Source organism: Monodon monoceros, unplaced genomic scaffold (genome assembly GCF_005190385.1).
Source record: "Monodon monoceros isolate NGI ecotype Baffin Bay Population unplaced genomic scaffold, NGI_Narwhal_1 Super_Scaffold_21, whole genome shotgun sequence".
Taxonomy (NCBI): domain Eukaryota; kingdom Metazoa; phylum Chordata; class Mammalia; order Artiodactyla; family Monodontidae; genus Monodon; species Monodon monoceros.
This window is the reverse complement of record NW_021703778.1, coordinates 88,939,098-88,952,078: the sequence shown is the minus strand read 5'-3', so window position 1 is coordinate 88,952,078 and position 12,981 is coordinate 88,939,098. Positions and strand designations below refer to the sequence as shown.

At 39.4% G+C, this 12,981-nt stretch overlaps 1 protein-coding gene across 3 annotated transcripts in view; it reads right to left on the bottom strand.

Annotated features, from left to right (window-relative positions):
• UBR1 (ubiquitin protein ligase E3 component n-recognin 1) overlaps positions 1–12,981 on the bottom strand; it is a 168,866-nt gene that overhangs the window by 142,722 nt on the left and 13,163 nt on the right. The window lies entirely within an intron of this gene.

Genomic DNA, 12,981 nt, shown 5'->3' with positions numbered 1-12,981 from the left:
CAACCAAATACTGAAAGATGAATTTTAGAATGGATCTATATTAAAATGAACATGCCCCTACTTCTTAAATTAAGCTACCCCTTCTATGAAATTACACAGAAATAGGAGGAAACTAAGAAGTATATTTATCATACACTAACCCAACTTGCCAGTAGAGCATAGGGCACCAACCCACAGCTATCTATGGTAGCTAAGGTCCTGGCCCTTTTGGCACAGGAACACCCTTGTGCCAAGATGTGAGACTGATTATTCAGACCACTGGGTAGTGTTATCTAGGCAAAAACTTACCAAAAGAATGAAGGAATCCTAGAAAAAATAATAGGGATGGAAAATTAGGACTCTTCAGTCTGTAAAAACAAAGGCTAGATAACGTTTATAAAATCATAAAGAGTTTCGACACAGTTAACATATACTTGTTCACTATATCTTAAAGCAAATTAACAGGTGTCCCCTTGAAGTGTTAAAAAACAATTTTCAGGGCAAAGAAAAGGAATGAGAATTCTATTCAGCTATGATAAACTAATAAAACTTGTCTAAGGAGTTTTCTAACCTGACATTTAATTAGAATTAAGAATTTACAAGGCAGGGAGACCTTCAAGATGGCAAAGGAGTAACACATGGAGATCACCTTCCTCCCCACAAATACATCAGATATATATCTACATGTGGAACAACTCCTACAGAACACCTACTGAACGCTGGCAGAAGACCTCAGACTTCCCAAAAGGCAAAAAACTCCCTGCATACCTGAGTAGGGCAAAAGAAAAAACAGACAAAAGAATAGGGTCAGGATCTGTACCTCTGGGAGGGAGCTGTGAAGGAGGAAAAGTTTCGACACACTAGGAAGCCACTTCACTGGTGGAGACATGGGGTGACGGGGGGGAAGCTTCGGAGCCATGGAGGAGAGCACAGCAACAGGGGTGCAGAAGGCGAAGTGGAGAGATTCCCACAGAGAGGATTGGTGCGGACCAGCACTTACCAGCTTGAGAGGCTTGCCTGCTCACCCACCGGGACGGGTGGGGTCTGGGAGCTAAGGCTCGGGCTTCGGAGGTCAGATCCCAGGGAGAGGACTGGGGTTGGCTGCGTGAACACAGCCTGAAAGGGGCTGGTGCGCCACAGCTAGTTGGGAGGCAGTCCAGGAAAAAGTCTGGAACTGGCTAAGAGGCAAGAGACCATTGTTTCGGGGTGAGTGATGAGAGGGGATTCAGAGCACTGCCTAAACGAACTCTACAGACGGGCGCGAGCCGCGGCTATCAGCGCGGACACTAGAGACAGGCAGGAAACGCTAAGGCTGCTGCTGCAGCCACCAAGAAGCCTGTGTGCAAGCACAGGTCACTATCCACATCCCCCCTCCTGGGAGCCTGTGCAGCCCGCCACTGCCAAGGTCCCGTGATCCAGGGACAACTTCCCAGGGAGAACACATGGCACACCTCAGGCTGTTGCAAGGTCAGGCTGGCCTCTGCCGCTGCAGGCTTGCCCCACGTTCCATACCCTCCCTTCCCCCAGGCTGAGTGAGCCAGAGCCCCCTAATCACTTGCTAATTTAACCTCGTCCGGGGGGAACAGATGCCCTCAGGCAACCTACACACAGAGGCGGGGCCAAATCCAAAGCTGAACCCCAAGATCTGTGTGAACAAAGAAGAGAAAGGGAAATCTCTCCCAGCAGCCTCAGGAGCAGTGGGTTAAATCCTCACAATCAACGTGATGTACCCTGCATCTGTGGAATACCTGAATATACAACGAATCATCTCAAAATTGAAGCGGGAGACTTTGGGAGCAACTGTAGACTTGAGGTTTGCTTTCTGCATCTAATTTGTTTCTGGTTTTATGTTTATCTTAGTTTAGTATTTAGAGTTTATTATCATTGGTAGTTTTGTTTATTGAGTTGGTTGCTCTCTTCCTCCTTTTTTTTTTAATATATAGATATATATTTTTTTCCCTTTTCTCTTTTTGTGAGTGTGTGTGTGTATGCTTCTTTGTGTGATTTTTGTCTGTCTTTGCTTTTATCATTTCTCCTAGGGTTCTATCTGTGCTTTTTTGATTTTCTTTTTGTTTTAGTATAGTTTTTAGCATTTGTTACCATTGGTGGATTTGTTTTTTGGTATGGTTGCTCTCTTATTTCTTTCTTTCTTTTTTTTTCTTTTTTATTACTTTTTAATTTTTTTATTTTTAATAATTATTTTTTATTTTAATAACTCTATTTTATCTTACTTTTTTCTTTATTTTTTTCTCCCTTTTCTTCTGAGCCATGTGGCTGACAGGGTCATGTTGCTCTGGCCGGGTGTCAGGCCTGTGGCTCTGAGGTGGGAGAACCGAGTTCAGGACATTGGTCCACCGGAGACCTCCTGGCTCCATGTAATGTCAAACAACAAACACTCTCCAAGAGATCTCCACCTCAATGCTAAGACGCAGCTCCAGGCAACGACCAGCAGGCTACAGTGCTGGACACCCTATGCCAAACACTAGCAAGACAGGAACGCAAACCCACCCATTAACAGAGAGGCAGCCTAAAATCATAATAAGGTAATACACACCCCAAAACACACCACCGGACGTAGTCCTAGCCACCAAAAAGACAAGATCCACCATCATGCACCAGAACACAGGCACCAGTCCCCTCCACCAAGAAGCCTACACAACCCAACTAAACGAACCTTAGCCTCTGGGAGAAGACACCAAAAACAGTGGGAACCAAGAAGATGCAGCCTGCGAAAAAGAGACCCTAAACACAGTAACTTAAGCAAAATGAGAAGACAAAGAAATACACAGCAGATGAAGGAGCAAGGTAAAAACCAACCAGACCAAACAAATGAAGAGGAAATAGGCAGTCTACCTGAAAATGAATTCAGAGTAATGAGAGTAAAGATGATCCAAAATCTTGGAAATAGAATGGAGAAAATACAAGAAACCCTAAACAAGGACCTAGAAGAACTAAAGAGCAAACAAACAATGATGAACAACACAATAAGTGAAATTAAAATTGCTCTAGAAGGAAGCAAAAGCAGAATAACTGAGGCAGAAGAATGGATAAGTGACCTGGAAGATAAAACAGTGGAAATAAGTACTGCATAGAAGAATAAAGAAAAAAGAGTGAAAAGAATTGAGGACAGTCTCAGAGACCTCTGGGACAACATTAAATGCGCACCAACATTCGAAGTATAGGGGTCCCAGAAGAAGAAGAAAAAAAGAAAGGGACTGAGAAAATATTTGAAGAGATTTTAGTTCAAAACTTGCCTAATATGGGATAGGAAATAGTTAATCAAGCCCAGAGTGTCCCATACAGGATAAATCCAAAGAGAAACATGCCAAGACTCATATTAATCAAACTATCAAAAACTAAAAACAAAGAAAAAATATTAAAAGCAGCAAGGGAAAAACAACAAACAAACAAGGGAATCCCCATAAGGTTAACAGCTCATCTTTCAGCAGGAAGTCTGCAAGCCAAAAGGGAATGACAAGACATATTTAAAGAGATGAAAGGGAAAAACCTACAACCAAGATTACTCTGCCCAGCAAGGATCTCATTCAGATTCAATAGAGAAATTAAAATCTTTACAGACAATCAACAGCTAAGAGAATTCAGCATCACCAAACCAGCCTTACAACAAATGCTAAAGGAACTTCTTTAGGCAGGAACACAAGAGAAGAAAAAGATCTACAATAAGAAACACAAAACAATTAAGAAAACGGTAATAGGAAGATACATATTGATAACTACCTTAAATGTAAATGAATTAAATACTCCAACCAAAAGACACAGACTAGCTGAATGGATACAAAAACAACACCCATATATATGCTGTCTACAAGAGACCCACTTCAGACCTAGGGACACATACAGACTGGAAGTAAGGGGATGGGAAAAGATACTCCATGCAAACGGAAATCAAAAGAAAGCTGGAGTAGCAATTCTCATATCAGACAAAATAGACTTTAAAATAAAGACTATTACAAGGGAAAAAGAAGGACACTACATAATGATCACGGGCTCAATCCAAGAAGAAGATATAACAATTGTAAATATTTATGCACCCAACATAGGAGCACCTGCATACATAAGGCAAAGGCTAACAGCCATAAAAGGGGAAATCGAGAATAACACAACCATAGTAGGGGACTTTAACACCACACTTTCACCAATGGACAGATCATCCAAAATGAAAATAAAAAAGGAAATACAAGCTTTAAATGATACATTAAACAAGATAGACTTAATTGATATTTATAGGACATTCCATCCCAAAACAGCAGAATACACTTTCTTCTCAAGTGCTCATGCAACATTCTCAAGGCCAGATCATATCTTGGGTCACAAACCAAGCACTGGTAAATTTAAGAAAACTGAAATTTTATCAGGTATCTTTTCTGACTACAATGCCATGAGACTAGATATCAATTACAAGAAAAAAATCTGTAAAAAATACAAACACATGGAGGCTAAACAACACTGCTAAATAACCAAGAGATCACTGAAGAAATCAAAGAGGAAACCAAAAAATACCTAGAAACAAATGACACTGAAAACACGACACTTCAAAACTTATGGGATGCAGCAAAAGCAGTTCTAAGAGGGAAGTTTACAGCAATACAATCCTACCTGAAGAAACAAGAAACATCTCAAATAGACAACCTAACCTTACACCTAAAGCAATTAGAGAAAGAAGAACAAGAAAATCCCAAAGTTAGCAGAAGGAAAGAAATTATAAAGATCAGATCAGAAAGAAATGAAGGAAACGATAGCAAGGATCAATAAAACTAAAAGCTGGTTTTGGGGCTTCCCTGGTGGCGCAGTGGTTGAGAGTCCACCTGCTGATGCAGGGGACACGGGTTTGTGCACCGGTCCGGGAAGATCCCACATGCCGCAGAGTGGCTGGGCCTGTGAGCCATGGCTACTGAGCCTGCACATCCGGAGCCTGTGCTCCACAACGGGAGAGGCCACAACAGTGAGAGGCCCGCGTACCACAAAAAAATAAATAAATAAAATAAAATAAAAGCTGACTTTTTCAGAAGATAAACAAAATTGATAAACCATTAGCCAGACTCATAAGAAAAAAAGGGAGAAGACTCAGATCAACAGAATTAGAAATGAAAAAGGAAAAGTAACAACTGACACTGCAGAAATACAAAGGATCATAAGAGATTACTACAAGCAACTATATGCCAATAAAATGGACAACCTGGAAGAAATGGACAAATTCTTAGAAAAGCACAACCTTCTGAGACTGAACTAGGAAGAAATAGAAAATAAAAACAGACCAATCACAAGCACTGAAATTGAGACTGTGATTAAAAATCTTCCAATAATCAAAAACCCAGGACCAGATGGCTTCACAGGTGAATTCTATCAAGCATTTAGAGAAGAGCTAACACCTGTCCTTCGCAAAGTCTTCCAAAATATAGCAGAGGGAGGAACACTCCCAAACTCATTCTACGAGGCCACCATCACCTTGATACCAAAACCAGACAAGGATGTCACAAAGAAAGAAAACTACAGGCCAATATCACCGATGAACACAGATGCAAAAATCCTGAACAAAATACTAGCAAACAGAATCCAACAACACATTAAAAGGATCATACACTATGATCCAGTAAGGTTTCTCCCAGGAATGCAAGGATTCTTCAATATATGCAAACCAATCAATGTGATACACCATATTAACAAATCAAAGCAGAAAAACCATATGATCATCTCAACAGATGTATTAAAATCTTTCAACAAAATTCAACACCATTTATGATAAAAACCCTCAAGAAAGTAGGCATACAGGGTACTTACCTCAACATAATAAAGGTCATATATGAGAAACCAACAGCCAACATTGTTCTCAATGGTGAAAAAATGAAACCATTTCCACTAAGATCAGGAACAAGACAAGGTTGTCCACTCTCACCACTGTTTTTCAACATAGTTTTGGAAGTTTTAGCCACAGCAATCAGAGAAGAAAAAGAAATAAAAGGAATCCAAATCGGAAAAGAAGAAGGAAAACTGCCACTGTTTGCAGATGACATGATACTACACATAGAGAATCCTAAAGATGCTACCGGAAAACTACTAGAGCTAATCAATGAATGTGGTAAAGTAGCAGGATAGAAAATTAATGCACAGAAATCTCTTGCATTCGTATACACTAATGATGAAAAATCTGAAAGAGAAATTATGGAAACACTCCCATTTACCACTGCAACAAAAAGAATAAAATACCTAGGAATAAACCTACCTAGGGAGACAAAAGACCTGTATGCAGAAAACCATAAGACACTGATGAAAGAAATTAAAGATGATACCAAGAGATTGAGAATCAGATATACCATGCTCTTGGACTGGAAGAATCAATACTGTGAAAATGACTATACTACCCAAAGCAATCTATAGATTCAATGCAATCCCTATCAAATTACCAATGGCATTTTTTACGGAACTAGAACAAATCATCCTAAAATTTGTATGGCGACACAAAAGACTCCGAATAGCCAAAGCAGTCTTGAGGGAAAAAAAACGGAGCTGGAGGAATCAGACTCCCTGACTTCAGACTATACTATAAAGCTACAGTAATCAAGACAATATGGTACTGGCGCAAAAACAGAAACATAGATCAATGGAACAAGATAGAAAGCCCAGAGATACACCCATGCACCTATGGTCAACTAATCTATGACAAAGGAGGCAAAGATATACAATGGAGAAAAGACAGTCTCTTCAACAAGTGGTGCTGGGAAAACTGGACAGCTACATGTAAAAGAATGAAATTAGAACACTCCCTAACACCATACACAAAAATAAATTCAAAATAGATTAAAGATCTAAATGTTAAGCCCAGACACTATAAAACTCTTAGAGGAAAACAAAGGCAGAACACTCTATGACATAAATCACAGCAAGATCCTTTTTGACCCACCTCCCAGAGAAATGGAAATAAAAACAAAAATAAACAAATGGGACCTAATGACACTTAAAAGCTTTTGCACAGCAAAGGAAACCATAAACAAGATGAAAAGATAACCCTGAGAATGGGAGAAAATATTTGCAAATGAAGCAACTGACAAATTATTAATCTCCAAAATTTACAAGCAGTTCATGCAGCTCAATATCAAAAAAACAAACAACCCAATCCAAAAATGGGCAGAAGACCTAAATAGACATTTCTCCAAGGAAGATATACAGATTGCCAACAAACACATGAAAGGATGCTCAACATCACTAATTAGAGAAATGCAAATCAAAACTACAATGAGGTATCACCTCACACCAGTCAGAATGGCCATCATCAAAAAATCTACAAACAAGAAATGCTGGAGAGGATGTGGAGAAAAGGGAACCCTCTTGCACTGTGGGTGGGAATGTAAATTGATACAGCCACTATGGAGAACAGCATGGAGGTTCCTTAAAAAACTAAAAATAGAACTATCATATGACCCAGCAATCCCACTACTGGGCATATACCCTGAGAAAACCGTAATTCAGAAAGAGACATATACCACAGTGTTCACTGCAGCTCTATGTACAATAGCCAGGACATGGAAGCAACCAAGGTGTCCATCGACAGATGAATGGATAAAGAAGATATGGCACATACATAAAATGGAATATTACCCATAAAAAGAAAGAAATTCAGTTATTTGTAGTGAGGTGGATGGACCTCGAGTCTGTCATACAGAGTGAAGTCAGAAAGAGAAAAACAAATACCGTATGCTAACACATATATATGGACTCTAAAAAAAAAAAGGTTCTTATGAACCTAGGGGCAGAACTGGAATAAAGATGCAGATGTAGAGAATGGACTTGAGGACACAGGGAGGGGGAAGGGTGAGCTGGGACGAAATGAGAGAGTGGTATGGACTAATATATACTACCAAATGTAAAATAGCTAGCTAGTGGGAAGCAGCCACATAGCACAGGGAGATCAGCTCAGTGCTTTGTGACCACCTAGAGGGGTGGGATAGGGAGACGCAAGAGGGAGGAGATATGGGGATATATGTATACATATAGCTGATTCACTTTGTTATAAAGCAGTAATTAACACACCATTGTAAAGTAATTATACTCCAATAAAGATATTAAAAGATATTTTTTAAAAAAGATATTAGACACTACTACCTATAAAATAAATAACGAATAAGAACCTACTGTAGAGCAGAGGGAACTCAATACTTTGTAATAGCCTCTATGGGAAAAGAATCTAAAAAAAGAGTGGATATATGTATAACTGATTCATATTGATGTACACCTGAAACTAACACATCATTGTAAATCAACTATACTCCAATAAAAATTAAAAAAAAAAAATTTACATAAAGTTCCATCACAGGTAAGTAAGGAAGGTTACACATATTTGATTACATATAAGGCTTTCTGAGTTTGCTCACCTGAAGCTCAATATGGCTCCATAAATGAGCTGAACTCAATAAAGCTTTATGTAAAACATTATGTTAAAACTAGGTATTATTAGGGACTTCCCCGGTGGCACAGTGGTTAAGAATCCTCCTGCCATTGCAGGAGACATGGGTTCGATCCCTGGTCCAGGAAGACCCCACATGCTGCGGAGCAACCAAGCCCGTGAGCCACAACTACTGAGCCTGCACTCTAGAGCCCACATGCCACAACTACTGAGCCCGTGTGCTGGAACTACTGAAGCCAGCCCTCCTACAGCCCATGCTCTGAAACAAGAGAAGCCACCACAATGAGAAGCCCGCACCCCACAAAGAAGAGTAGCCCCCGCTCGCCACAACTAGAGAAAGCCTGCACTCAGCAACGAAGACCCAACAGAGCCAAAAATTTAAAAAACAAATAATAATAATAATAAAAAGTTTAATTAGGTATTATTGTAGAAATTAAATTAGCCTATCCTCTCAGAAGGACAATTTTGATAGTTATTAAAATTTTTAATTTATATAACCTTTGACTCAGAAATTCCCACTTCTAGGAATTTGTACCTCAGATAAACTCAAATATGTAAAAAGAAATATATACAAGTATTTTATTTACAGCATTATTTATAATAATAAAAGACTGGACATGTGCCCATGTAAGGAGCCCGCCTGCCGTAACTAAGGAGCCCCACTTGCGGCAACTAAGGAGCCCACGTGTGGCAACTAAGGAGCCCACCTGCCGCAACTAAGACCCAACACAACTAAATAAATTATGTTTTAAATAATAAATAAATAAAAATAAAATTTAAATTAAAAAAATAATAAATAAATAAGAGACTGGAAACAACCTAAATGCTCCATAAGAAGAGTTGAATAAATCATGGTACATAAATTCAATGCAGCCATTATAAAAAAGGGGGGCAGATATCTATATGTACTGCTATGGAACATTCTTCAAGTTGTATTTTTAAAGAAGAAAAAAAAGGTGGGAGGAACCAAGATGGCCGAGTAGAAGGACGTGCTCTCACTCCCTCTTGCGAGAACACCAGAATCACAACTAACTGCTGGACAATCATCGGCAGGAATACACTGGAACTCACCAAAAAAGACACCCCACATCCAAAGACAAAGGAGAAGCCACAATGAGATGGTAGGAGGGGCACAATCACAGTAAACTCAAATCCCATAACGGCGGGGTGGGTGACTCACAGACTGGAGAACACTTATACCACAGAAGTCCACCCACTGGAGTGAAGGTTCTGAGCCCCACGTCAGGCTTCCCAACCGGGGGTCCGGCAATGGGAGGAGGAATTCCTAGAGAATCAGATGTTGAAGCCTAGAGGGAATTGATTGCAGGACTTTGACAGGACTGGGGGAAACAGAGACTCCACTCTTGGAGGACACACACAAAGTAGTGTGCATATTGGGACCCAGGGGAGACTGAACCAGACCTACCTGCTACTGTTGGCGGGTCTCCTGCAGTGGCGGGGGGTGGCACTGTTTCACTGTGGAGACAAGGACACTGGCAGCATAAGTTCTGGGAAGTACTCCTTGGCGTGAGCCCTCTCAGAGTCTGCCATTAGCCCCACCAAAGAGCCCAGGCAGGCTCCAGTGTTGGGTTGCCTCAGGCCAAACAACCAACAGGGAGGGAACCCATGCCCACCCATTAACAGCCAAGTGGATTAAAGTTTTACTGAGCTCTGCCCACCAGAGCAACAGTCAGCTCTATCCACCACCAGTCCCTCCCATCAAGCCTCTTAGATAGCGTCATCCACCAGAGGGCAGACAGCAGAAGCAAGAAGAACTACAATCCTGCAGCCTGTGGAACAAAAATCACATTCACAGAAATATAGACAAGACGAAAAAGCAAAGGGCTATATACCAGATAAAGGAACAAGACAAAACCCCAGAAAAACAACTAAATAAAGTGGAGATAGGCAACCTTCCAGAAAAAGAATTCAGAATAATGATAGTGAAGTTGATCCAAGACCTTGGAAAAAGAATGGAGGCAAAGATCGAGCAGATGTAAGAAATGTTTAACAAAAACCTAGAAGAATTAAAGAACAAACAAACAGAGATGAACAATACAATAACTGAAATGAAAACTACAGTTGAAGGAATCAATAGCAGAGTAACTGAGGCAGAAGAACGGATAAGTGACCTGGAAGACAGAATGGTGGAATTCACTGCTGCGGAACAGACTAAAGAAAAAAGAATGAAAAGAAATGAAGACAGCCTAAGAGACCTCTGGGACAACATTAAATGCAACAACCTTCGCATTATGGGGGTCCCAGAAAGAGAAGAGAGGGAAAAAGGACCCAAGAAAATATTTGAAGAGATTATAGCCGAAAACTTCCCTAACATGGGAAAGGAAAGAGCCACCCAAGTCCAGGAAGCTCAGTGAGACCCATACAGGATAAACCCAAGGAGAAACACATCGAGACACATAGTAATCAAATTGGCAAAAATTAAAGACAAAGAAAAATTATTGAAAGCAGCAAGGGAAAAATGACAACATACAAGGGAACTCCCATAAGGTTAACAGCTGATTTCTCAGCAGAAACTCTACAAGCCAGAAGGGAGTGGCATGATATACTTAAAGTGATGAAAGGGAAGAACCTACAACCAAGATTACTCTACCCAGCAAGGATCTCATTCACATTCGATGGAGAAATCAAAAGCTTTACAGACAAGCAAAAGCTAAGAGAATTCAGCACCACCAAATCAGCTCTACAACAAATGCTAAAGGAACTTTTCTCTAAGTGGGAAACACAAGAGAAGAAAAGGACCTACAAAAACAAACTCAAAACAATTAAGAAAATGGTCATAAAACATACATATCGATAATTACCTTAAACGTGAATGGATTAAATGCTCCAACCAAAAGACACAGGCTTGCTGAATGGATACAAAAATAAGACCCATATATATGCTGTCTACAAGAGACCTACTTCAGACCTAGGGACACATACAGACTGAAAGTGAGGGGATGGAAAAAGATATTCCATGCAAATGGAAATCAAAAGAAAGCTGGAGTAGCTATATTCATATCAGATAAAATAGACTTTAAAATAAAGAATGTTACAAGAGACAAGGAAGGCCACTACATGATGATCAAAGGATCAATCCAAGAAGAAGATATAACAATTATAAATATATATGCACCCAACATAGGAGCACCGCAATACATAAAGCAACTGCTAACAGCTATAAAAGAGGAAATCGACAGTAACGCAATAATAGTGAGGGACTTTAACACCTCACTTACACCAATGGACAGATCATCCAAAATGAAAACAAATAAGGAAACATAAGCTTTAAATGTCACAATAAACCAGATAGATTGAACTGATATTTATAGGACATTCCATCCAAAAACAGCAGATTACACTTTCTTCTCAAGTGTGCATGGAACATTCTCCAGGATAGATCACATCTTGGATCACAAATCAAGCCTCAGTAAATTTAAGAAAATTGAAATCATTTCAAGCATCTTTTCTAACCACAACACTATGAGATTAGAAATGAATTACAGGGAAAAAAATGTAAAAAACACAAACACATCGAGGATAAACAATACATTACTAAATAACCAAGAGATCACTGAAGAAATCAAAGAGGAAATCACAAAATACCGAGAGAGAAGTGACAATGAAAACACAACGACCCAAAACCTGTGGAAGGCAGCAAAAGCAGTTCTAAGGGGAAGCGTATAGCTATACAAGCCTATCGAGGATAAACAATACATTACTAAATAACCAAGAGATCGAGGATAAACAATACATTACTAAATAACCAAGAGATCACTGAAGAAATCAAAGAGGAAATCAAAAAATACCGAGAGAGAAGTGACAATGAAAACACAACGACCCAAAACCTGTGGGAGGCAGCAAAAGCAGTTCTAAGGGGAAGCGTACAGCTATACAAGCCTACATCAAGAAACAAGAAAAATCTCAAGTAAACAATCTAAACTTACACCTAAATGAACTAGAGAAAGAAGAACAAACATACCCCAAGTTACCAGAAGAAATCATAAAGATCAGAGCAGAAATAAATGAAATAGAAACAAAGAAAACAATAGCAAAGATCAATAAAACTAAAAGCTGGTTTTTTGAGAAGATAAACAAAATTGATAAACCTTTAGCCAGCCTCATCAAGAAAAAGAGGGAGAAGATTCAAATCAATAAAATTAGAAATGAAAAAGGAGAAGTTACAACAGACACTGCAGAAATACAAAGCATCCTAAGAGAACACTACAAACTATATGCCAAAAAAATGGACCAACTGGAAGAAATGGACAAACTCTTAGAAAGGTATAACCTTCCAAGACTGAACCAGGAAGAAATAGAAAATATGAACAGACCAATCACAAGTTATGAAATTGAAACTGTGATTTAAAATCTTCCAACAAACAACTGTCCAGGACCAAATGACTTCACAGGTGAATTCTAGCAAACATTTAGAGAAGAGCTAACACCCATCCTTCTCAAATTCTTCCAAAATATTGCAGAGAAAGGAACACTCCAAAACTCATTTTATGAGGCCATCATCACCCTGATACCAAAACCATACAAAGATATTACACAAAAAGAAAATTACAGACCAATATCAC